General features: G+C 41.3%; 1 long non-coding RNA gene across 2 annotated transcripts in view; it reads left to right on the top strand.

The window, feature by feature from the left end:
* Window positions 1-26,461, top strand: part of LOC123279091 (uncharacterized) — a 100,505-nt gene that overhangs the window by 49,743 nt on the left and 24,301 nt on the right. The window contains exons 2-3 of one of the 2 annotated variants that reach the window (XR_006516944.2): window positions 16,104-16,297; window positions 17,016-19,752. This is a non-coding gene — a long non-coding RNA (uncharacterized lncRNA). Of the gene's footprint in view, window positions 1-16,103; window positions 16,298-17,015; window positions 19,753-26,461 lie in introns of those variants that run through there. The other variant, XR_011496127.1, reaches the window with a different exon arrangement.

Genomic DNA, 26,461 nt, shown 5'->3' with positions numbered 1-26,461 from the left:
TTATGCAACATTGTACTGGAGATTGCAACCAGTGAAACAATGCAAGAAAAAGAAATAAAAGGCAAACTGGAAAAGAAGAAATAAAACTGTCTTTATTTGCAGACAACATGATCATCTAAGTAGAAAATCCCAGAGAATCTATTTTAAAAAATGCTACTAGAAGTAATAAGTGAGTTTAGCAAGGTTGCAATATACAAGTCAATATACAAAAATCAATTGTATTTCTATATGCTAGCAATGAACAATCAGAAATTAAATTTCTTAAATGCCATTTACAATAGCATCAAAAAACAAATACTTATCAATAGATCTAAACAATACATGCAAGATTTGTATGCTTGAGACTATAAAACACTGAGAGAAATTAAATATTGAAATAAATAGATATACCATATGTGGATTACAAGGCTCAATATTGGGAAGATGTCAGCTCTCCTCAAATTGATCTATAGATTTAAGTCAATCTCAATCAAAATCCTGGTAGGATATTTTGCATAAATTAAAAATTGAAAGCTTATTCTAAAATCAATATGGAAAATTAAGCACCTGAAATAGCCAAAACGACTTTGAAAAAGTGGAATATCAACTGATTGCAAGACTTACTATGATCCTACAATAATAAAGACAGTGAAGTATTGGAGTAAATGTAGACATACAGATCAATTGAATACAATAGAGGGTCCAGAAACAGGCCCACAGATACATAGCCAATTGATTTTTGACAAAAGTGTCCAGGTAATTCAATGGACAAAGTGTAGTCTTTTCAGCAAATGGTGCTGAAAAAGTGGAATATCAACATGCCAAAAAAATCAAAATAAAATAAAATCTCAGTTCTTATTCACAACATATACAAAAGTTAACCTAAAATGGCCACAGACTTAACCGTAAAGCCTAAAACTCTAAAATTCCAAGGATAAAACATGAGAGAAAATCTTTGTGATCTCATATTAAGTAAATATTTCTTAAGACACAAAAACTATGAGCCATAAAAGAAAAAATTGATAAAACGGACTTAATAAAAATGTAACATTTGTTCTTTAAAAGACGTTATTAAGAAAATCAAAAATCAAACTACAGACTGGGGTAAAATACTTGCAAAAAACTGTTTTTGATAAAGGCCTTATATCCAGAATGTCTAAAGAACTCTTTATAACTCAGTAATAAGAAAATTTTTTAGTTGGTGAAAAATTTGAACAGGCATATGACCAAAGAATGGATTTGGATGGCCAATAAATACCTGCAAGTATGCTAACATCATTAGTCACTAGGGAAATGAAAATTTAGACCACAATGAGATGCCACTTATTAGAATGCCTAAAAGAAAACAAAACTGACGATAACAAGTGCTCATGAGGACGGGGAGCAGGTGGAACTCTCACACATTGCTGGTGAAAACGCACAACAGTACAGTCACTTTGGAAAACAACTTAACAGTGTCTTATAAAGTTAAAAATGTACTTACCACATGACCCAGCAATTCCACTCCTAGCTATTTACCCAAGAGGAATGAAGATATATATATATATATATATATATATATATATACACAAAACCTGTACATAACTGTTTATAGCAACTTAATTTATAATCACCAAAAACTAGAAGTAGGGACCAGCCCCATGGCCTAGTGGTTAAGTTCGCACCTCCACTTCGGCGCCCAGGGTTTCACCAGTTCGCATCCTGGGAGTGGACATGGCTCCGCTCATCACGCCATGTTGAGGCGGCGCCCCAAACAGCACAGCCAGAGGCACCCACAACTAGAATATACAACTATGTACCGTGGGGCTTTGGGGATAAGAAGAAGAGAAAAAAAAAGGAAAGAAGATTGGTAACAGATGTTAACTCAGGTGTCAATCTTTAAAAAAAAAAAAACTAGAAGTAACCAAAATATTCGTCAACTGGTGAATGGATAAACAAATTTTGTTACATCCATACAACGGAACATCACTCAACAATGAAAAGAAATAATTACTGATTCACGGAACAACATGGGGGAATCTCAAAAGCCTTATGCTAAGTCAAGAAACTCAGACACGAAAGGCTATATGCTGTACAGTTCCATTTACATGACATTTTTAAAAAGGCAAACCTACAGGATCAGAGTTTCCAGGGGCTAGCAGGAGGTAATTTTGGGGGGATAATTGGAATATTATATCTTGATTGGTTGGTGGTTACATGACCGCATATATAGCAAAACCCTTTGAACTGTAGATCTGAAGAGAACAAATTTTACTCTATGTAAATTATACCTCAACAAACCTGATTTATTTTTGAAAAGTATTATAGTTGACGTCTCCTATAAAAGCTTTGGAATGAAATCAATCTATAGATGAGTTAAGTTCACCTCTTAAGCAACAGCTATGCTTATGCGTTTCAACTGTTCCAGAAAACAGGAAAACATGAAGAGTTTCCCAGTGTTCCATAAGAATAGCCCAAAACTGACAGCAGACCTTAACAAAGATAGCAATTAAAGAAAACTCCAGGATTGTGATTATAGATGTAAACATATCATATGAAATATTAGCAAGCCTATTTGAGCAATATTTTAAAATAATAATGCACTATAGCCAATAGAGTTTATTCAAAAATTTAAAAAATGTTTCAACATAAAGTAATCTATTAACATCTATTCTTGGGGCCGCCCCATGGCTGGGTGGTTAGGTTCGTGCGCTCCGCTTTGGCAGCCCAGGGTTTCACCACTTCAGATCCTGGGCGTGGACTCAGCAACGCTCATCAAGCCACGCTGAAGCAGCGTCCCACATAGCAGAACTAGAAGAATCTACAAGTAGAATATACACCTAGGTACTGGGGGGGCTTTGGGGAGAAAAAGAAGGAAAAAGAAAGATTGGTAACTGATGTTAGCTCAGGGCCAATTTTATTTTATTTATTTATTTTTTTTTTGAGGACGATTAACCCTGAGCTAACATCTGCTGCCAATCCTCCTCTTTTTGCTGAGGAAGACTGGCGCTGAGCTAACATCCGTGCCCATCTTCCTCTACTTTATACGTGGGATGCCTACCACAGCATGGCTTGCCAAGCGGTGCCATGTCCGCACCCGGGATCCGAACTGGCAAACCCCAGGCCGCCAAAGCAGAACGCTCGAACTTAACCACTGCACCACTGGGCAGGCCCAGGGCCAATTAAAAAAAAAAATCTACTCTTGATTTTTTAAAAAACCCTCAGTAAACAAAAAAGTAATAATGTAACCTCATATGCAACTAAAATATAACATTATGAAGAATTATGTGAAATTATCAGCTGAAATCCTTCTAAACAATGAAATACCAGAAGCAGAAATGAAATAAAAAGTCAGAAAAGTAGAAATAAAGTTATAATTTTTTACAGATTATATACTTGTCCAAAGAAAATAAACTCAAGGAAACCCTGTCATAGGCTACAACATAGATGAAGCTTGAGATCATGGTACTGAGCAAAATAAGCCAGTTACAAAAAGATAAATACTGCCTGATTCCGCTTATATGAGGTATCTAAAGTAGTCAAAGTCACAGAAGGAGAAAGCACAACGTGGTTGCCTGGGGCCGGGGGCAAGGGGGAAGGTTTGAGGGGAATTCCTTCAACGGATACAGAGTTGCAGTTTTGGAAGATGAAAAAGTTCTAGAGATCCACTGTACAACAACGTGCGTTTAGTTAACATTGCTGTACTGTACATGTAAAACTGGCTAAGATAGTAAATTTTATGTTATGTTTCTTATTACTACAATCAAAAATACTATTGGCACTAAGTAGAATATTTGCCTATCTTTTAACAAAAATCTATGAGTAGAAGGCTACAAAAAAGTAGCAACCAGCTGGAAAATATAATGGAAAACAGGTGCTAATAGTAAATAAGAACAACAAAAAATACCTTGGATAAACCAAAACATGCAGAACCTATTAAAAATAAGTACAAAACTTTACTGAAAGACATAAATGAAAACTTGAATAAATGGTGAGAAATAGAATGATAAGGCTGATTGTTAGAAAGATGCAAATTCTTCTCAGATTAATCTATAAATATAATGAAATTTCAATAACAATTCCAGCTGGATATTTTAAAATTCAAATTTAATTTTAAGCACATCCAGAATGTGAAGGTCTGAGAACAGTCTAGAACATTCTGAAAAAGTATTATAATCTGTGTGAAGGGTACAGTGTTTGTTATGCTAGATATTAGATAGTCAAACATATAAAACTAGAGTAATTACATCAGTGTAGCACTGCAGACTTTCATTTTCAGGAAAAACAAGAAATCTTTTTGGAACAGAACTGAAAGTTCAGAATCATACCTAAGTATATAACGTATTTAATATGCAATAAAGGTGACGTTTCAAAATAGAGAGGAAATGGTCTAAGGTCCACTATTCAATAAAGTGGAGCCAGGACAACTGCCTCATCATTTGGGGAAAAAAGTTAAATCTTAACTCCTTATGATATGTCCAAATATATTCCAAATGCATTAACTATTTAAATGTAAAAGGTAAATATTCAAATAGCCGTAGAGTAGAAAGGACTTTACATGGTTGACTTCTCATGCAGATCTATAAGGAAAGGTTGAAAATTAAAATACATTCAGTTAAAACTTTAATGAGAAAAAAACTATAAATATCATTACAAGAGGCAAATGACAAAAGAAAAGACATTTGCAACATGTTTCTTTCACCAAAAGAAATACAAGTTCTTAGAAATTAATGAGACAAATAATTATCTAGAAATACAGCCCAAGAAAAGAATGAGGAAATCATAATAGAATTCATAGAAATAGAAAATACAAACAAGAAGAAGTGAGGGGGCCGGCCCGGTGGCACAGCGGTTAAGTGCACACGTTCTGCTTCGGTGGCCCAGGGTTCGCCAGTTCCGATCCCAGGTGTGGACATGGCACCACTTGTCAAGCCATGCTGTGGTGGGCATCCCACATATAAAGTAGAGGAAGATGGGCACGGATGTTAGCTCAGGGCCAGTCTTCCTCAGCAAAAAGAGGAGGTTGGCAGCAGATGTTAGCTCAGGGCTAATCTTCCTCAAAAAAAAGAAAAAGAAAAAGTGATCAACCTCACTAGTAATCAAATAAATTCAACTTGAAGTTGGAATTGCATAAAATTTTAAAGATATTGTCCCCCAGTGTTCATTTTTCTTACGCTGATGGTAAATATGAATTTATACAACTTTACTGGGAAAGAATTTGATAACACCCACCAAAACCTCAGAAATATTTATATCTTTTGACCCAGCAATTTCCCTGCAAGGAATTTATCTAGAAGAAAACATTGCAATTTGCAAGGATTTTCATTAGAGCACTGTTTGTAATTATGGAAACTTGCAAACAGCTGAAAGATCTTATAATAGGAGATTGGTTTTAAAAGTTTATGAATGCACACTCGATTGTACAATTGCATCCTTTGCAGCCATTAAAACGATGCTGCAGAAGAATATTTAATACCATAGAAAGATATTCGAGCAGAAAAGCAGGTGTAGTGTGATCTCATTTGGTAAATTAACAAAAAATATCTATATAGAAAAAAGAGTGGAAGTATATGGGCCAACATATGAACAGTGATTTTTATTTTATTTTTATCTGTATTACCTAAATTTTCTAAAGTGAAAAATTTCGTTTAAAAATGACCCAGTTGGTTTTATATTGTTTATCCTGCCTGTGTCATTCTTATGTTGCAGAGTAACAGTGATAATAATCTTCACAGGTATGTGATTCTGTATGTCAAGATAAGTTATGTTCCTATCGTATTGTATTCTAACTTTTTGGTTAAATATCTGTCTCCAGTAGACCATAATGTTCTTCAGGGTAATTCATCTTCAATATGTAACACAGTATCTGGCATATGCGATGAATAAATATTTAAATTGGAAAAAATGGAATTAAATTGGAATAAATTCAAAAATATTGAACTGATATTTCACCAAAACGAGACTGAAGTGACAAATAAACACACGTGAAGATGCTTAATTTCATTGGTTATTTAAAGAAATACAAATTAAAACCACAATGATATACTACTTCTAACCTATTAAAATGGCTGAAAAAAATTTTTTAATGACAATACAAAGTGCTGATGAGCAATGAACCCCCATATATTGCTGGCGGGAAGGCAAAATAGGAAGATACTGTGGAAAACTTTGGCAGTTTCTTATAAAGTTAAATATACAATTGTCATAAGACTCAGCAATCCCAGATATTTACTCCAGAGATATGAAAATACGTGTCCACACAAAGACTTGTATACAAATGTTTACAGCAATTTTATCCATAATTGACCCAAACTAGAGACTACCTAGATGTCCATTCATCTGGTGAGTGGATAAAACAATTGTACTATATCCCATACAAATGGGACACCACTGAGCAATGAAAAGTAATTAATTATGGATGCATGCAACAACACAGCTGAATCTTAAAAGGATTACGTTAAATGAAAGAAGCCAGAGACAAATGACTACGTCATATATGGCTCCATTTAGATATCATATTGGAAAAGGAAAAATCGTAGTATCAGAAATTAGATCAGTGATTGGCAGGGACTGGGGGTAGTGAGAAAGGTTTCATTACAAGAAGGCACAAGAGAACTTTCAGGGATGATGAAATATTCTACAAACAGCGCTCAGGGTGTTTGCCAGGGTCAATGCTCAGAGAAGTCTCCTGACTCTCGTCCTTTTTGCCAGTCCGGGATACTTGCCTTCAACGGTTACAGATACCGACTCTCTACCGGGCCCCTGCCCAGCTCTGTAATAGGGAAGAAGAAAGAGGTAGAGTGTGTGCCCTCAAAGGATTTATAGCTTATCTTACAGTAAGGAGTGCGCTTCAAAATGACGATGCCAAAGTCAGGAAGATCCAGAATTATCTGGAAACATTCAAATGAGTTTTCTTCCTTAGGTGTAGCGGGTATACAGAGCTCAAAAATAAACTGATTAAATTAAGCATGGCAGTTTAAGAATGAGTTCTATTAGCCTTCCTCTCTTTTCACTAATATTTTGCTTAATTACTTAGATGTTGAGGTCTTTCAAGACCCTAGATTTAAAGTCTATTTAATATTCTATTAAGGAAATCCATGTAATGATATAAGCAGGTAGAAATATTTGTTAAGGTAAAATTGGATATTATTTATTCTTTCCCTCCTAATAAAACCAGAAATAACTTACTAGGTTTCTGAAGAAGATAATTTTTTAAAACAAAAATAAAAAATTTTGAAAGCAACTAAAACCAGGTAGTGAGTAATGGTGTTTTCCAAGTAAATACTACCATAAAAATTTGAAATTAGTCTTTAAGAACAAAAATTCAAAACAATATGCAAGATATTTGGACAACACGAATAGCAAGTAACGTGTTTTTTTAAAGACAGCATCAAAAATGTTGACCTACAACCAAAAGCTGGGGTTCAGGTTTACCCCTGAATACAAGTCTCATCAAGGATGATCTACTTCCAACCTCTCTTAGGGCTCTGCATCTAGGACAGAACAATGCGAGTGAGCGGTTGAAATGCCTGCCGTCACGTTGTGAGAGCTGAGCTTTTTCCGAACATCTTCAGTTAAAAGTCGCTCAGTTGGTGTTATTTACTGTGGTCAGGCGATCCAGTAGCGGGGTCTCTCACCTCAGGGCCCCCGGGCGTAAATTAGAGAGAAGGCGCAAGTGAACTGAGTTTGGTGGTCGTTTGAGACCCTGATGGACATTTGTTTACCTCACAAAAGCCTCCCTACAATTGGGCTCAATTTGTCACAACTGACAGTTTCTGTTCTAAAGAGGCCCAGGTTTGGAGTGGCACAGATGTTATAGTTTTTCTCTTTCCTCGGTTTGGACCACAGGGACAAAATCCACCTGGCAGAGTCAATAATTCCAAGCAATCTGCACAACCCCCAACAAGCACCTTTTTTAATCTCTTTTTTCCTATTTCTCTGATATTGTCCTGATCAGTTTCCTTAGCATGAGAGCCCCCCAGCCATTGCCAGACCCAACCAGCGGAGACCTGCAGGGGCGCGATCATGTCATGAACCATTAGAAGGACTCTGAAGGATAGAAGCTGAGAGAACATCCCCCCAGAAGTCTCTGAGCTTCTGGAAGGCAGAGCCCAGCCTTATCCATTGTATCTCTCTACAGGGTCCAACCTGGTTGATAGCACACTAGTCCCTCCATAAATGTTACATGGAATTGACAGAGGAGCTTGACATGGTGCCTTAAATGCCAATGAACCCATTTAACTCAAGTCTCCCTTACACTGGTTTCAAAGAAAGCCAATTTGTAATCAGACATCTACAGCAGGGCCATAAGAAGGTACAATGGCAACTGATTCTTATGGCAAAAGTCATCGAACTCCTGTGTTTTCTGTTTGTTCCCAGAAAAGTGACCAAGGAAAACAAAAATTGTTGTGTAGGCACCTTGCAGTGAATACAGTTTCCATATAATTGTCTTAAGAGTAATTGAACCTGTCCTTTAACAACTCACAAATTATCTCCTGACAACTTGAAATAATAGACCTTTTTGTTAAAAGGAGAAAGCTTGTGGAGACCAAAGGTTAAACAGGTCTTTTCATCATGATAAATCACTGGTTAATGAGGTCACTATTGTTGGGTATTATGACCATTCCCTTTAATGCCATTACCTCCCGGTTGTAAAGCTGACACTACTAATGGTCTGCATTCTTTGAACTTTTCCACGATATTGACTGGCTTCTCTGAGCAGATGTCCCTCGGATGTGATTGCAAGAGGGACTGCAATTCTTAGCCATGGAAAGAGCTCCAGGCAAGCTTACGGAATCTGGGACGGTCTAGGCACTTGCAGAGCTGTAAGAGGGAGCAGAAAAAACAAGAACTCAAGCTTTAATCCTGTGACAATAACATCAATTTGCCGCAAGTACCCGAGGTGATATAATGTGGCAACTAGCACCAGAGAGCGTAATGAAGGTCACTAACTAGAAATAAGGTGTTAAGTGCAATCAACGTTTGGATTGCTCCTTACACATTACAATAGCATACATCATCTCTCTTGATCCTCACACAAACTGTAAGTTCCACATTTTATTACCCCTTTTAGACGGGGAGACTGAGAACTCGTGGAGAAACCATTTTCCTAGGTCCCGCAGATATTAGACGATGAGGACACGCTGACTCCAAACCTCATGCCCTCTCCTACAGCCATTGCCTCCGGGAGAAGAAATTAGCCCCTTGCATATCAGACTCTGGAGTAAGTATTAACAGCCACTTCAGACGTTTCCTTTAGAAATGACAATTCCACAATAGAGTAGTTCTTCATTTGTACTTGGTGACTGCACAGAAATAGAACCATATATTTTCACAATAGGAAGATTTTAGACATCAGTTACATACGGAACAGAGGCCCAGAGGCGGCAACTTTGCAACACTGGAAGCCAGATAATGAACGAAGATATCATCAGCATCCTATTGGCAACAGCATTCCGGGGCAGAGTGGCTTACAGGGCACAGCTGCAATTTCTGAATCACAACATCCTTTCCTTTATTTTCGTTGTGTTGTTTTGTTTTTATTTGGTTTACCTGAATCAAAGACCAAAATCGAATAGCCCAGATATATTGCTAATAGGAAATCAAATATGCACAGTGCCTTCCAAATACATGCGATTAGGATTTTGTCGGCGGGACATCAGGCGCTTGGGCATGAATTAACCAGCCCATTCGACGTCTACTGCCCACTGCCTTGTGAAAGAAGACGATGGTGGAGCCGTGCCAGGGCCGGTACTCGAGAGCTTGGAGAATCGCAGTAACTATGAGTTAAATTAAACTGAAAAACCTGTGTATGAATTTATACCATCCTTGTTTCACAAAAATTTGAAGCATTGAAACAATTGAAATGGTTTACTTTTCAACCATTCATCGGGGAATGAATAGAATCAGCAATGTTCGCCAATTGTTTCCCTCATAGTCAGTAATCACTGGGCAGCTTAAGCCGGTCTCTACTCCTTCGATCTTGAGACCCGGCGACACAGTCTGGGCTCATGTCACCGTTGAGCAGACACTGCTGAGACTCACGAAGGATTAAAAAGTGATAAAAAAAAAAAAAGGTGGGGGGCGTGCAGAGAAGAGTCTGTATCCAGCATACTGGGGGCTCATTAAGGGCGGGGACTATTTTATTCACATTTGTACCTGGCGTTCCTGCAAAGAGGAAAGAGGTTTCCATTCTTGGAAAAAGAGTCAGAATCTTCTCTTTTGCACAACAAAGGATAGAAGGTGGTATTGAAACATTAAGTTAATCTCCCAAGCGCTTTGTCTCTCACCACCAAAGACAGTGAAATAGGGGGACAACTCTGGATGTCTGGAATCTCATATCAAAGCCCTAATAATCAGCTGGTTTTCCCTTTTTTGAGAACACAACCCTGGATCCACAGGGGGGATTAGGCAAATGTTAATTAGTAGGGCTTAATTTCCAAACCAAAGCTCAGACCAGACCTATTCAACCTTCACATGAAATCTGAAAAAAATCAGGAACACTTCAGGATGTTTGAAATATAGGGATGTTTAGTCCTGTACTGGCTAAATTTCACTTTTTACAACATGCAGGTTATCATAGAGAGTCTGAATTGGAGATTAAACCTATTTTCTCACTTTTAGGATTTATCAATCATCAAGTTAACTTAAATAATTGATTCCAAGAATCTGGGGACAGGTCAGTAGACAGAAACATAATGAGAGGATGACAATTTAGATTTCACTTGAACTCACAACAATCTTGTATTGTGTTAGCTTTGGCTGTATTTGTGTTAGTTTCCCCATTTTAGATGAGGAAACTGAGGTTCTGAGAGGTGAAATGAGAGGCTAGCATATAAAACTGCTAGGGAAAGACTTTCGCCTCTCTGCTTCTATGATCCTGGGACTTTTCTTCTTGACAGCTCAGTATAGTGGTCACCAGTATAGGGGTTACAAATGTCTGTAGTGCTTTAAAATACTTCAGTGTAACCATGTGAGAGTATGGATGGGCTTCAACTGTTAACTCTAGGAGTAGTCTGCTCACATGTTGTCAAGAACACACTATCCAGGACTGGTCAGCTGATGCTATTTCAGAAAAGATACTCTCCAGAGAAGGCCAAGTCATTCTTGATCAATAACTCACTCATTGTAAATTGGTATACTGGGTGTCAAAAAGGGGATGTTATTAGTGAAACTAGTAGCCTGTTAAATAGTATAAATGTCAGAAAATGGGCTCTCATTGCTGAAGTGAGAGGCATTCAAGATATAGGGATGGGCTAAAGTAGTTAGGGTCCCTCCCCATCCTCGTATGAACAAGGTATAAGAATCCACCGAGGCCTATATTTTGAAGCCTTTAGCAAAGGGGAAGAGGTCCAAAGACCCTGAGAAACTTGCCTTCGAGAAGGGGTAGAAGACAGCACGCAATCCATCAGGCCCTCGCAGACTCACCACTGTGGTCATTTAGTGCCTATCTCTGGCTTTAATTTTGCCCCAGTCTGCAGGATAAATTCTGACCTTCAAATTCTGAATCAAAGGGAGCTTAGTCTAAAGTTTGGGGTTTGAGCATCATCTCTGTTCCTGCTTGTCTGGGCTTGGGCTGACCTTGGGCTGCTGAGGTTTTGATAACTTGGCTTCTGTCTTCTTCCCTGGAGCTTGGTAACTGGACCAGCAACTTGGCTGCCTGGATGAAGATCCTCCTCAACAGTCAGACCAAACCTGGGGTTTGAGTTCTGCTCTTGAAACACAGCCCAGCAGCTGGGGTCTGGCCAGGAGAGTATAATCTCCGTAAGTTTGCCCAAGACAGTCCCAGTTTATGCCTATTGACCCAGTGTAATTATTACACTCTTAAAGGGCCCTGGCTCAAAGAGGAAATTACCTGGTCACTCTACCTATGAAAGAAGAGAGCATTCTCTTCTTCAGCATCACATTCTCAGTGTTTAGCACCGGGCTTGGCAGGGAGATGGGGTTCAAGGTATATTTGCTGAAGGAACGAATGAATAAAAGAAGGAATATGTCACAATGTGTTACCTGGGGCCAGTCTTCCCTGATAGTACTACTGCTGATCTGACTTGCAAACACTACTTGCCTTGCCTTTCAAATACATCATTACATTGTCTACAGCCATTTAAATTAGGCCAACTTGAAGAGTCTTCTACTGACCAAAGCTGGGACAATCTGAATATCAGCGAGAATAATAACATCAAGGGGTGAACACATTAAATATGGTTACATTCATAACTCAAGGTGATAATCAAAAGACTCCAAAATGAAACTTCATTTGTGATCTTTGGAAAGTCCTAGAGAACGAATTCACTATTTTAAGAACTGGACAAATAAAGGACAAAAATTAAGCATTGATCCTGCCTTCCTCGTGGAACTGATTGGCCCTCACCCTAAGTCATTAGCTGCTGAGGGGACATTTGTCTTTGTAAAAGCACACCAGCTAATAAATGAAGACTGAGTGATATATTTAGAATATCAGTATTTTGCAACCCCAAAGGAAATCGTGAGTCTAGCTCAGTGGTTCTCAAATGGAGCGATCTTGCCCCTCAGGGGACGTTTGGCAAGGTCTGAAGACAATTTTGGTTGTCACACTTGGGGAAGGGGTGCTTATAGCAATGAGAGAGTAGAGGCCAGGGATGCAGCTACACATATGACAATGCACAGGACAGTCCCCACCACAGAGAGTCACCTGACTCAACATTTCAATAGCGCTGAGGATGAGAAGCCTTGATGTAGGGATGACCATTGACGGTTAGAACCACCACAAGACAAAGACACGCAGACACCATGTGCCTCCTGATGGAAGTACACGGCACCTCCTGCGGAGCAGTCATGCCAGAAAATCAATCCCCAGTCTGACCACGCCTCTAGCTCTGTGGCTCCCATGCTCTAGTGTGCATTCAAATCACCAGATGGGCTTGCTACAACACAGATTGCTGGGACCCTCAACCAAAGTCTCTGATTCAAAGGTCTGGATGGGGCCCAAGAATTTGCATTTATAACAAGTTCCTAGGCGTTGATGCTACTGGCCCACACTTCAAGATATACATGCCAATTCACAAGAAATACACAGGGCAGAGGGATATGTTAATTCATTATAGTACTCATCCATTATACTCTTTATTATACTATTGGAGTTCATTATGCCAGTTTCTCTATATTTGTATATGTTTGAAATTGTCCATAATCAAAAAATGAAAAAAGTTATCTCTAGAAGAAAATTTAATAAAGTGGAAGCAGTTTATATCATTAAGAAAAAAAAGTATGCATTGGAAAAAAACAAAGGGAAGAAGTCCAGAATGTTAACTTTCAGCATCTCTGAATGGAGGAATTATGGCAATTTCTAAAAACTTCTTTTTGCTTTTCCATATCTTTTAACATTAACAATGCCCTTTTTTCATTTTAAGAAAGTTATAAAATTGCTCTGTGTTCAGCCTGGTGAACTGTACTTCGAAGTGTCTATGTCTGCATCCGTCCTCTTAGTGTCTTACTTTGCCTAGTGGAGGGTCTTTTCCCAGACACGGTTCTTTGCAGGCCATGGCAACCTGCTGTTGGGTAGTCCTATGCCATATCCATGAAATGACACCACATGACTATCACACAGGCACAAGGGAGCTCTAAGACAGTGCCACCGGGGTGGAAACGAGTGTTAAGTTAATTAAACGAGGAGGCCATTAGCCTGAGGTGGCTCTAATGCCATGGTGGACTGACTATGTAAGCAAACCAAAACCCAAGCCTGTAAAGGCCTCAAGGTTATGAAACTGAAACCTAAGGACAACCAATCAGAAAATCCAACTAGACTTTAAGCTGAGCCAATCAAATAATTTCCTCACCTTGCTTCCGCCTCTTCTCTGTGAAAGGCTTTCCCCCAGCTCCTGTTGGTGGAGCCGTCCTAACCACTTCAAGTTTGTCACTGCCTGATTCAAATGGACTTTTGCTCAAATAAACTCTGGAATTTTTTAATATGCCTCAGTTTACCTTTCAACAGGAGGGAAAGACCACATCCCTCCTGATACGTATAAGAAGTCAGGAAGCTGACTTTTTTGTGCAATCTTAAATGCACAATTTTCTACATTTTAATATCTCCTAAATAGGCGAAGTCCAAATTAATAATACACTAAAATATAAATGGCAGGAATTTGTGTTTCTTGGTGGCACGTGAAATAATGTGTGTGTAGTAATTGAGGGCATCGTGGATTGGATAAAAATCTCACAGTGAAAGTCAATGACAGGATATTCGAAATTGATAAACAAACAAACAAAAAAGCCTTGTATTGACCAGATCTGCCCATCTCAAAGGAATGTCTCTTCCGACCCCAACCGTCCAAAGAAATATTTTCTGGGAGGCAGAATTGTGTTTTTTCAATTTGAACATGAGCGTGTGTATTTAAAATTCCCCAAGAGCACCTGGTTCCTAGCAAAACTGCAGGGAAACAGAACCCACTTTAGTCAGACAGCCCTGGCTCCCATTCCATTTGTGGTACCTCCTACGCCCTTTCCTTTTTGAAGCCTCACTTGCCTGATCTGTGAAAGGTAGATGACATTTCCTTCCTGCAGTTGTCGTGGGATTAAATGAGGGGAAGCACCGCATGGAGGAGACGCTCAAGGAAAGTTACCTCGCTCTTTATACAGAGGACACATAGCTCCAAAAAACCTTACGCAATCTGCAAAATGCGCCCATCAGGTGAGGAACTGGTGACCTGAGCAAAGTCACACAGCTGGCGAAGGAGACAGAGCCGGGGTTGCCGAATAGGCTAGTGTCCCATTCTCTATATAACAGCCGACTCCATCCAAATCCTCATCGCAGGCCCCAAGTCCTGTACTTTGGTTCTTGAAGAGCCACGACTCATTAAAAAAATGAAGCTCAGAATAAACAAATCCCAAGAATGACATGAAAATGGCTAGGCTACTTATAAGACATTGATTGATTCTAGTGAACATCTGTGTGAGTTACTGTGTCAAAAACGCAGGGGTCATAATTAGCTCGGATATGATCCACTGCCTGTGACCCTCTCCCCCTGACATCCTCTGGGGGCCACCAGTTCTAGCCTGACACAGCTGCTCTGCCACCCCAGTTTGCAGCTATATTGACACAGCCATTTTCATGGTAGGCCTGTTGTAAATTTGTTGTTACATGGTGCGTCTGCCCCAAATTGCATGGTGTACGTAAATTTTTGTGTGTGTGGTGGGGCTGGCACGGGGGTTGGGGGGGTACCGGGGCTGAATGGAGCGTGTGATGGGGCAACCCGCAGGAGACCTAACCCTGATAAATTGTTTACTTGTTAGCAGTGGGGCTCAAGAGTGGGCTGGGGGCTGCGGGCTCAGCAGGACAGACGTAGAAGGTGGACCCACGCCAATTACCAGCCATTGTGGTGTCCCACCCCATGATTGACACCAATGTCTCCCCTCTCACCATGGGTCCTTTTACTATCCTGGACCCAACACAAGCCCCCCTGTGCTAATACCATGGTGTCTTCAATTTCCTCTGCTGCCAGCAAAAATTAACCTAGGCCTCCGGCCTGTAGGAGACCTAAGCCCTTTATTTTATTATGCATTTTCCCCCAGTTTTTCAAGGATGAGTTAAAAAATAGAGGTTGCTAAGGCCAGTTGGGCAACAAAGGCAGCAAAGGGACAAACATTATCTTTGGATGACTGACTTCAAAGTTAATGATCTTCCCCACTGAATCGTGCCCTCCGCTCCTCAATGAGGTCTTTGCCATCAGATAAAGAAGCGCCTCTTTAATCCACTAACACTTCTTTGTCCCTTTGTGGCAAAATGATCATTTCATCAGTTTCGGGTACACTCTGCCCGGAGAGTTTTTTAGCCTGAGTGATTCAGAGGAGGAGAGACAGAGAAGGGTATTTCTCTACTTCATTTTTTCTCAAGTGACGGCTGAATAACTATGCAAAAAAATTAAGGCATAATGACCCAGCAACAGTGACAAAACCTAATTAGTCACGGAGGCCACTGGGTAATGAGCCGCAAAACCCAGCTCTTGAGTGTGTAATAACTGTATTTTTCTCCATTTCTTCCCCTTTAGTCACAGCCTTGTGTGGCATTTTTAACAAACTAAAATGGCACCAGATGCAACAGGGTTCAGACATTTTAACTTGAATTAAGAAACCATATGTTCCGATAAGTCATGGTCTCTTCTTTCCCACAGACCGGGTCCTCCATCTGTGAGGTAACACCCCGGTGGCTCGGGAACGATGGCCATCGGGATGGTCACCCCATGAAGATGACTGGGTGTTGAGGCTGGGAGTGGGACCCCCAGGACCCTCCCTCCACAGAGGTTCCGGCTCCTGCAGGCGGCCTGGATGGTCCAGATGTGGGGCCCCGATACACTCCGTGAGCACGGTAAGACTGAGAAGCTTAAGAAGGAAGAATAGGGGGAGGGGGCAGAGGTGGGAAGGACTCTGTGTCCAATAATGGAGTCTGGAATTCTGAGAATTGCCTTTAACCATTTATGACAAAGTTCTCCACTTTCAAGCAGTTTAATATACTCGTTAGCCAAGTCTGAGACTCACGAAAGCCTTGGGGTGCAGGATGGCCCTTATCACCTCCATCTTTTTGAGATGAAGCAACCGTGGATCACGGAGGTTAGGAAATTACCCAGGGTCACAGTTAGAAATGCAGGAATCAAGATTTGAAGCCACATCTGTGATCGTTATCTCGGTGTTTCCTATGTCTGTTATTATTATTAATATTCACAATAACTTCCTCTTAGAATTGGAAAATTTTTGAAGGGTGGAAAGTTTACATAACATAGTTGGAGCAATATCTCTCTTCAACCCTCAGATGCAAAGTCAGTGGAGTTAAAGGTCATTAATACATAATCTTTATTTGAGCAGGGCATTGTCCGGGGTGTGCCCCTGGCCCCACTCTGAGTTTGATGTGGGAGACACTGCCCCACAGTGTTAAATTTAGTTTCTCCCCTACTTGCGTGAATGTCGTCTTACTTCTGGCCATCACCAACTTTGGGGCTGTGTATGGGCTTAGAAATAGCAGGCAGTATGATCTTTGTCCTCTGAGCGACAAGAAGGCTGACTTCTCTTTTGTCCCTCTCCATACCCAGCAGACCAAGCAAAAGGCTCCCCAAAATGAATCCAGCTCCCCCTAGAGACCAATAAGGACCTCATTTCCTCCTGAGCCTCTGGCCATGGAATCACAGAAGGGAATCGTGAATGAGGGATCCATTGTGGAATATGAAGCACAGAATTAATCAGAAAACACAGACACAGTTTTGGACAAAGACGCTGCCTCCTTGGGAAAATTTTTAAATAGCATGCATTAAAAAAATAAAAAATTCAGCAGCAATTCTCTCCCTATTACAGGAACAACACAGGGAATGAAAACACAAGCTAAAACGAAAAACAGGACTGGCTACACAATTTGGGGGTTTATATAATATAATTTATATTTTTAATTCGTCATATCATTCTGACACAGCAAAGGCCTGGTGTCTGGGACTGAGTGATGTGACAGTCCTTTGTCTCTTTAATCCAGGACGAGCTGCATAATTTGCTGACCCCAGCGCAGAATGAGAATGTGGAGTCCCTTGTTCAAAAATTATTAAGAATTTCCAGAGGGCTACGGCAGAGCATTAAACCAAGGGCAGGCCCTTCTGAGTCTGGGATCCTGTGTGGCTGCACAGCTCACACACCATGGAGCCAGCCCCGCGAAGAAAGCTAATGCTTCAGCATCCATGTAGTAACGGCCCACAAGAGACAACTGTGAACAGCTCAGCCAAGGAGCCACCTAGCATAATTCCAACTTCTCACTCATTACTCTTCAAAGTTCACTCTTTCTCCTCTAAACTTTGGACTTCAGAAAGTCTGCTTTAGCATTGCAGAAGTACTGTATCTAAAATGGGCAGTTTCTCCAGGCAGACAAAGCCATTTCTTCTTGACTCTTCTCCAAACTTTCATCTATTCTAGTCCTGGCAAGCTTGGCTGCGCTGTTCATTGGGCCTTTTCCTGTGCTCGAGTCAAGTCATTATCCTCTTTTTATATACTGCACTTCGTGCCCTTGTGAACCTGTTGAAAATAGTGAAAGAGAGTTGAAAAGTACCACTGGCTCCTAAAAATAGTGCTGACTAGGAGGCAGAAAGGGGGAACTCCGGTTTTATTCAGTACTAAAGATAACACCACCAGAATGATAGACTCCTTCGAATTGTTTGTCCCCGCTGGCCATTGTCCCGTGGGCACTGAATGAGCCTCTTAGCAGCTCTTGAGGGCCTGTCACAGGTAGGCACCCAACAGAGATAATTCCCAGCCTATGCTTGACTGCCCCTTTATAGACACTCACTCATGCTTCTGAAAGGCCTCAGACACTGTTGAATAAACTCCTACTCGCTTCCATAAACTTTTTCTCCCACTGAATTTTCCGGGGATGTGAGCAGCTTCCCAGCCTCGCCAGAGGATGCTTCTGAATGCACTCCTGTTCTGAATCAAAGCTTGACAGACAAGCCTCTTTCCAAAACAAGAGAAAAAACAGGGCCCACGGTCCCCAGGAGGAATCTCTGCACTTTCTTCCGCAGGTGAAGGCGGACTCAGAGGCCCTGGCCTTCCTCCTGCTCTTCTTGTGGGTTTATTGATCTGGGGTGCAGGAGACTTTTTTATCCTGTGAAGGAAAAAGGCCTCTGTTTGCTGCCTGAGCCCTGTGTCTTTTGGTTTTGTAAAAGAAGGGCGTCCCTACAGGGCAAAGAGACTCCAGGGACGTGATTGTCTTCAGAACGTCCTAGAAGAGCATGGGCGTTAGAGCTGCACCAAGCTGGAGTTGAATCTAAGCTCTTCTGCTTGCTAACTCACGGGGGTTTGGGCGAGTGCCCTGCATCTCTGAGCCACAGTCTTCTCGCCTATAAAATAGGGCTAACGATACCCGACCTCACAGGCTCTTTTCTTCCAAAGGTTAGAATAGACCACGTATGTAAAGCATTTAGCATGGGGCCCAGTAGGAAACAGAGTTCAGTAAAAGGTAGATTTTATTACTATACTATTACTCTATTACTATTTTTCTTATGTTATTCTTGTGATTTATCAGACTTTAGGAGCCCTTTCAGGCCAGTGCTTGGCTTCTGAAGGACATTTACCCGCCTGCCATTCAGATCTTTCTAAACCGGCTTCTCAGAAAAGGAGATACTATTTCCTCCTTAATACTTATAACCCAACTCCTTAAAATGTTTAGGTAGACACGTTTTGTTATATTTCCTCATCCAAATAATGCGAGTGAAAATCCCCAGACCTCAAAGGACTGTGTTAAGGTCATCAAGGCAAGAGAATGCTTAGGAGGGAAATTATACGAAAGTTTTTTTTATTGTTCTCTTTATTCTGTACTTCTTGCTCACCTTTTATTTCATTGTATGAAATAAACAAAGTGAACGCTTTGCCCTCCTCTTCCAGAAACATCAGGAGGTCCTTTCAGCAACAAAAACGAATCAAAAAGCAGGGGCAGCCCTATCCACCCAGGATTTTCACTGGCCCATCATTGATACAATACACAAACTTCAAGGAGACCCATCTCTGAGGTCTCAGTTTTGAAACATCAGGCATGAGCCATACTTCCTTGGTGAAACCACAAGCGATTTGATCAACACGCTGACTGGCGTATGGATCTTCAAAAATCAGTGGGCTGGGCTGGCCCCGTGGCCGAGTGGTTAAATTCGTGCGCTCGGCTGCAGGCGGCCCAGTGTTTCGTTGGTTCGAATCCTGGGCACGGACATGGCGCTGCTCATCAAACCACGCTGAGGCAGCATCCCACGTGCCACAACTAGAAGGACCCACAACGAAGAATGTACAACTATGTACTGGGGGGCTTTGGGGAGAAAAAAGGAAAAAAATAAATAAATAAAATCTTTAAAAAAAAAAAAATCAGTAGGCTGGAGGTTAGAGAGGAGGCTGCCCCGCTGAGCACATTAACATTGTTTCTCTGAACAGGAATAAATGCATTTGTGTACCATTCCAGTTGTTCCCCCTTTAGGATTAGCACAAGGCTCCTTGAGGCAAAGTTCTAGGAAAAGCTGTTCAAGAGAAATTCTGGCCCATTCTAACCCACCGTAAAGCATCCATTCCTCTGAAGCATCTTTCCTCCCAGCTTCATAAAGGACTGCTTTTCAGCAATTCACTTATTCATGCAGCAACTCTTTATTGAACATCTACTCTGTGCCTGGTCCCATGCTCTGTGTGGGGATAGAGAAGTGAGTCAGGAACAGATCCCTATGGCCAAGAATTCACTGTCTGGGTGGGATAACGAGACTATATATAAAGAACTCTAAGACAAAGTTTTTTAAAAAATCCACTTTGCCACAAAAGAGGTACAGATAAAATACTGTGAGAGTCCGAAAGAGAGATTAGTTCAGTTTGGAAGAGTGGGGAGGGGAGAGGATAGGATCAGGAAAATCCTCTTGACTTGTGCCTTAAAAGATAGACTTGGATTGGTCCTCATGCAGATTGGCGGGGGAGGAAACGAGCTTCCAGAGAGAGAAACAGTCAAAGCTCAGAAGTGTGGGATCGAGGGGCACGTTCACGAATGGGAGTCTTAGCATGTGTCCATCCAATTGTCAAAGAGGCATGAACTCTGAGAGTTAGGGACCTTTCTTACCCACAGCCTTCGCAGTTAGCGGGCTCGTTTGGAGCCATCTTCCTGCCCTTGGTTAGATTCCGCAAATGCTTCCCTGTTTCCAAAGGACATAGAGCTGCACCAGGAGTTCTGGGAAGTCAACCCAGCATGAGACTTGGTCCCTGCCCTCCGGGGGCTCGAGCCCTGCTTCTCAGTCTTCTCCTCTCCCAACACATAGTGTCAACATCCCCCTCACTATATTGAAATCATCTCTAGATATTATCACACGTGATAGAACCTACCTACACATATAATTTCACAAAAAGCAATGTGATGCCCCATCAGTAATATAAGAGAAAGAAAAGGAAAAGAGTTTGTAGTAAAACAGCATGTATTTCAATATGTAAATGCTTGAGGAAGCTTACACTAGTAGTTATGAGAGGTCAGAAGTTTTCATCTCCGTATAGAATCATTGTAAATGCAATAGCTATAAAGCTGACTGACAACTGTATTTTGTTGGAGATTCAAATACCACAAGTAGTGTTGCCATCAGTGGATGTAATTTTCTGAAGTGGTGAAAAACTCTTGGGCAAAGGCAAGTAAACAAAGTATAATTGTGCTTTTCTATTTTTTAACAACAGTCATTGTACCCCTGGACAATTCTTTGTATGTTAAAACTGGGCAAAGATTACTTGGTGTCTGTAGGTAATACAAAGTTAGGTTTGAGACCTAACTTTAGATAATTACAAACAAGTTTTTAACCTTGGATGTCTAGTGGAACATCACAAAGCATTGTGGGTTGTGGGATGATTCCCTGCACAGTAAGTGACAATGGTCCTCCCCAATCAATGTGATAACCAGTCCCCACACATAAATTTACAAAATGCCTCCTAGGAGCCATGCCACCCCCATTGAGAACCACTGGCTTGGAGTCTAGCTCAGAGGGAAAGTTTACACGCCAAAGGGCAACCAGTATTATGAGGAATCATCCATTAAATGTCAAATCAGTTGTTCAGAATAGACATTAAGTACTATTCAAAGGAAGGCAAGTAAACAATGGGTTTTAGTCACCAGGAAATGCTTCATAATTAAGCATGGTGTAAGAAAGCATATAGACTTTGAAGTCAGACAGGCCCTGGGTTCAGAATCCCAACTTTGACACTTACTCCCTATGTGAATTTGGGTAAGCAATTTAACTTTTCCAAGCCTCCTTTGCCCACCTGTAGCATGGGAGAAATGATACCTATTTTGAAAGATAAGTAAAGTGGATTAAATGAAATTTTTTTTTAAAGATTGGCACCTGCGCTAACATCTGTCGCCAATCTTTTTCTTTTTCTCCTCCTCCTCCTCCTCCTCCTCCTTCTTCTTCTTCCCAAAGCCCCCTGGTACATAGTTGTATATTCTAGTTGTGAGTGCCTCTGGTTGTGCTATATGGGACGCTGCCTCAGCATGACCTGATGAGTGGTGCCATGTCCGCACCCAGGATCCGAACCAGTGAAACCCTGGGCCGCCAAAGTGGAGCAAGTGATCTTAACCACTCGGCCACGGGGCCGGCCCCTAAATGGCATTATATATGTAAAGTATCTTGGAGAATACCTGGTTCATGGTAGACACTCAGCAAATAGTAGCTGTCATTGATATAAAGAAAGAGCAACTTCATTTGGCCTTTGAAGGATGGCAGGAGGGAAGGCAAAGTGGGCACAGAACAAGCAAAGGCCTGGAGGCAGGAATGTCTATGGTGGGTTTGGGGGCAAAGTAAATAGTTCAGTCAGAGTGGCAAAGAGGGTGAACGTGGGAGGCGTGATTGACAAGTGGGCACATTTAAGAATATGAAGCCCTGAATGCTTGATAAGGAGGTTGGCACTGACTCTGGTTGGCTAAGGGAGTCAGTGAATGTGGAGCAGTCCTAATGACACCCAGGGCAGAGCCAACTGCAGACAAGTTCAGCAAGAGCTCCAGCCCCTGCTGCTCTAAACAGCGATGTTCTATACCACATGCTTCTCACACTGCTCTACACCTCAGCTGATGTGAACTGGGGTGGCCTTGGACTTAAGAGAAGCTTGTCCAGTGACCTATGATTTATGCTTAAAAAGCCTGCTTGAAAAATTGAGCTTGGCCAATTAGATTCTTCTTTTGGGAATGTGTAAAGAATAAGACAATAGCTGCTAGAGCTGAGCAGAAAGAGCTCAAGGCAGACCTGGGACTTTGGTATCCACTTGGGACCAGGGGCGCACTGAAGCTAGGAGGAAGCCAGCTGCTAGAAAGCTAGGAGACTGGATCAGACATGGACAGAAGCAGCAGCAGCATTATGAGAAACCATGTGGCCTAGCAGAGAGAGACCAAGAGAGTAGTTACCTGCAGTACAGGTGGTTTTCTGGTTCTAGAGTCAGTTTATGTGCATCCTTACAAAAATTTCCCTTCGCTGAAGGTTAGTTGAGTGGATTTATTATTCTAGTTGCCCAAACTGCTCTAAGCACAGCAGTGTTTATCTCTTCTGGAGGTTCCTGGATAAAGTGATTCCAATATATTAAAATTCTTATGCATATTAATATCTCAACTTTGCATGTAGCCTAGTCATGGAAGGGATATGCCAAGTTACAATCTATGACACTATAAGAAAGACAAAGAACGGATTCTGATTGATGATGGTGATAATAAGCCTTATGCTTAATGTCCTTCCAATAAAATTTCTACTAAAATTATCAAAGGTAATTTCTCCATATCAACCGTTATAGAGAAAAATCCATTTTATCACTGGAAACTAGGGAACAGTGCCACTGACATGCCAGCAATTTTCAGGAATTTCTGCAGATTATAGCACAAGCAGTACCATATTTCTGGAGGGACTACTAATATGCCACATGGAAAAGAAGACTGCCTGAGTTGTAAATGGAAGAAACCCCAATGGAACCCAGACAACAATCCCTACCTTACAGCATTTCTTGAGGGAAATCAGTGAACAGACAGATTTCAAGCTTCCTAAAGCATGTAGAAGGGCAGAGTGCTATAATCCAAAAGGAACTGAGATCACGTTGCAACAGACCATACCTGACATGGATGGATGGTCCATCAAAACACACAGAAGACCTGCCAAAAGAGCAGCAAGAGCTGTCCTGCAAATTAGAGAGGAGCATGAGTGAGGTTAATGCAGACAACTACACTCAAGAAGAAGCAATTCACACATAAAAGTAAATATCCCTGCTTTGACACCTCTGGTGGCTGCTTCCTTCTACCCCAGGAGATGAAGGTATCTCTGATCAGTGAAAGAGTGACAGATACCATAGGGTCACCCATCATAGCTGTTCTTATCCTCTTCCTACGTAGTGAAATGTTTAGTGGGGCACATGGTTGCTTAGAAGAAAAAGGACATTTCCCAGCCTTCCTTGCAGGTAGGATTCAGTCATGTGACTAAGGTCTGGCCAATGGAATGTAAGTAGAAGTATCATGTGGCAGCTTCCTCCCCACCCCCAATAAACCTCTCTCAGTCTCTTCTTTCCCTTTTCCTCCATCAAGCTACCCGGAATGTGGATGTAAAAGCTGGAACTCTATCTTATGTGCCAAAGCTAGAAGGAATCTGCATTCCTGAGGACTCGGAGAGAGCAGCCCTAAATTATCTCCAGATTTTTATTGAAGACATAAACAAATTTCTATTTCATTTAAAATGCTGTTATTTCATATTCCTGATACAGTCAATCCTAATTCTAACTGATTCAAAAAGTACCACTATCGTAAATCTGAAGTGGGCACTTGTCCCTTCATCTGAGTTTGAAGTTATACAAAGGTCAAACATAACCTATCACAGAAACCTCAACACTGGACAAATAAAATAGACTTTCTAATGTAAGGATGAGCAAAAGGAGAGAATTTCCTGGATACACAGACATAGTCAGCAATTTGAGGAGTGACGTCAGCATCATGGCACAGTGAGCTGTTCCCTTTGTCTCTCCCCTTTAAGTTCCAATGAAACTGACATTCATTAATCAGCAGAGGATTCCCTGCATAGCACAAAAGGATGTCTGAGAGGTCCAGGCAGCCATGCATCTGAAGGTGGTGGACTGGATCCTTGGGAGGCAGTGAAACTAGGTGAGCACACCTCTCTCTCTCCCTGGTGGCAGCAAGCCAGGTCACAGATCCTCACACAGCAGCTGGCGCAACCGTAAGAGGAGGCGAGGGCAGCCTGGCCTGTGTGTGAATGCTTTAGGAGTTGTAGCTCAGCCATTGGGGTGCCCACCATGCCATGGCAGCCCCACTGGTGGGAATGCTCTACACCATGTGGCAGCAGCTCAGCCCCCATGAAGGCACCCACTCACTGAGTGCAGTACAGCCGAGAAGGTGCCCCAACCACTCAGAAAGCACCCTGCCTGCAGAGCACAGTGGCCCGTGGGACCCACCGAGTGGTGGCTCAGCCTCCGCATAGGCACCCTTTCTGCCCAGTACATCAGCTCAGCTGGTCCCCTGCTGAGTACAGTGGCCTGCCCACACAATTGCAACCCCTCCACCCAGCACAGAGGCCGTGCCCACATGGGTGCAATCTGCAAAGCAGCTGTAGCCAGCCCAGGAAAATGCAGAGCAGCCCTACCTGCACAACTTCCAGCAGATGGGGGGCATCAGAAAACACAGCTGCTGCTCCCCTCAAGTGGTGGCAGGTGGAATCTGCAACTGGATAGTACCACAAATGTGTCAGCAAAGGATCGATTCATCAAACACCATGAAGAACTACAGTAACACTTCAGAGCAGAAGGAAAATGACAAGTCTCCAGAAACCAATCCTGAAGTCACAGAAATTTACAATCTAAATGACAGAGAATTCAAAATAGTTGTCATAAAGAAACTCAATGAGTTACAAGAAAACTCAGCAAGATAATTCAATGAGCTCAGGAATAAAATTAATGAGCAGAAAGAATGCTTCACCAAAGAGATTGAAACTCTAAAAAAAACCAAATGGAAATTCTGGATATGTAGAACACAATGAGATAAAAATAATCTAGAAACCATATAAAATAGGGCTGATGTTATGAAGGACAGAATTAGTGAATTAGAGGACAAATATAGAAATGCTTCAAGTAGAGGAGGAGAGAAAACTAAGATTTTTTTTTAATGAGAAATTCTTTAAGAAATATCCAACTCAATTAGGAAATCAATATAAGGATTATAGGTATTCCAGCAGGAGAAAGGAGCAGAGAGCTTGTTCAAAGAAATAATAGCTGAGAACTTCCCACACCTGGGGAAGAACCAGACTTACAAGTACATGAAGCCAATAGAATTCCCAATTACTTCAATGCAAAAAGACCTTCTCCAAGGCACATAACAGTAAAACTGGCAAAAGTCAATAACAAACAAAAAATATTAAGGGCAGCAAGGCAGAAGAAAATAACCTGCAAAGGAATCCATATCAGGCTTTCAGTAGATTTCTCAGCAGAAACCTTACAGCCTAGGAGAGAATGGAAGTATATATTCAAAATACTGAAAGACAAAACTTTCAGCCAAGAATACTCTATCTGGCAAAACTATCCTTCAGATACTATGGAGACATAAAAGCTTTTCCAGATAAACAGAAGCTGAGGAAGTTCATCCCCACTAGACCTCCCTTATAAGAAATGATAAAGGAAGCCCTCCTTCTACCTGAAACAAAAAGGCAAAGGTTTACAAAGTCTTGAGCAGGGAGATAAATAGACAGATAAAATCAGAAAATTGCAGCTCTCTATGAGAAGAGGTTAGCAAATACTTAATAACATAAAAGATAAAGGGAAGGAAAACATCAAAAATAATTATAAAAACTTCAATTCAGTCACAAACACACAACACAAGAAAGAATAATTTGTGACAATAACTCAGAAGGGAAAGAGGTTAAGGATGGAACCTGCTCAGGCTCATGGAGATAAAAGGCTATCAGAAAGCGGACTATCTCATCTATGAGAGCTTTTCTACAAACCTCATAGTAACCACTAAACAAAAAATCAGAGC

Source organism: Equus asinus, chromosome 20, assembly GCF_041296235.1.
Source record: "Equus asinus isolate D_3611 breed Donkey chromosome 20, EquAss-T2T_v2, whole genome shotgun sequence".
Classification (NCBI taxonomy): domain Eukaryota; kingdom Metazoa; phylum Chordata; class Mammalia; order Perissodactyla; family Equidae; genus Equus; species Equus asinus.
This window is presented reverse-complemented; position numbering and strand designations above follow the sequence as displayed.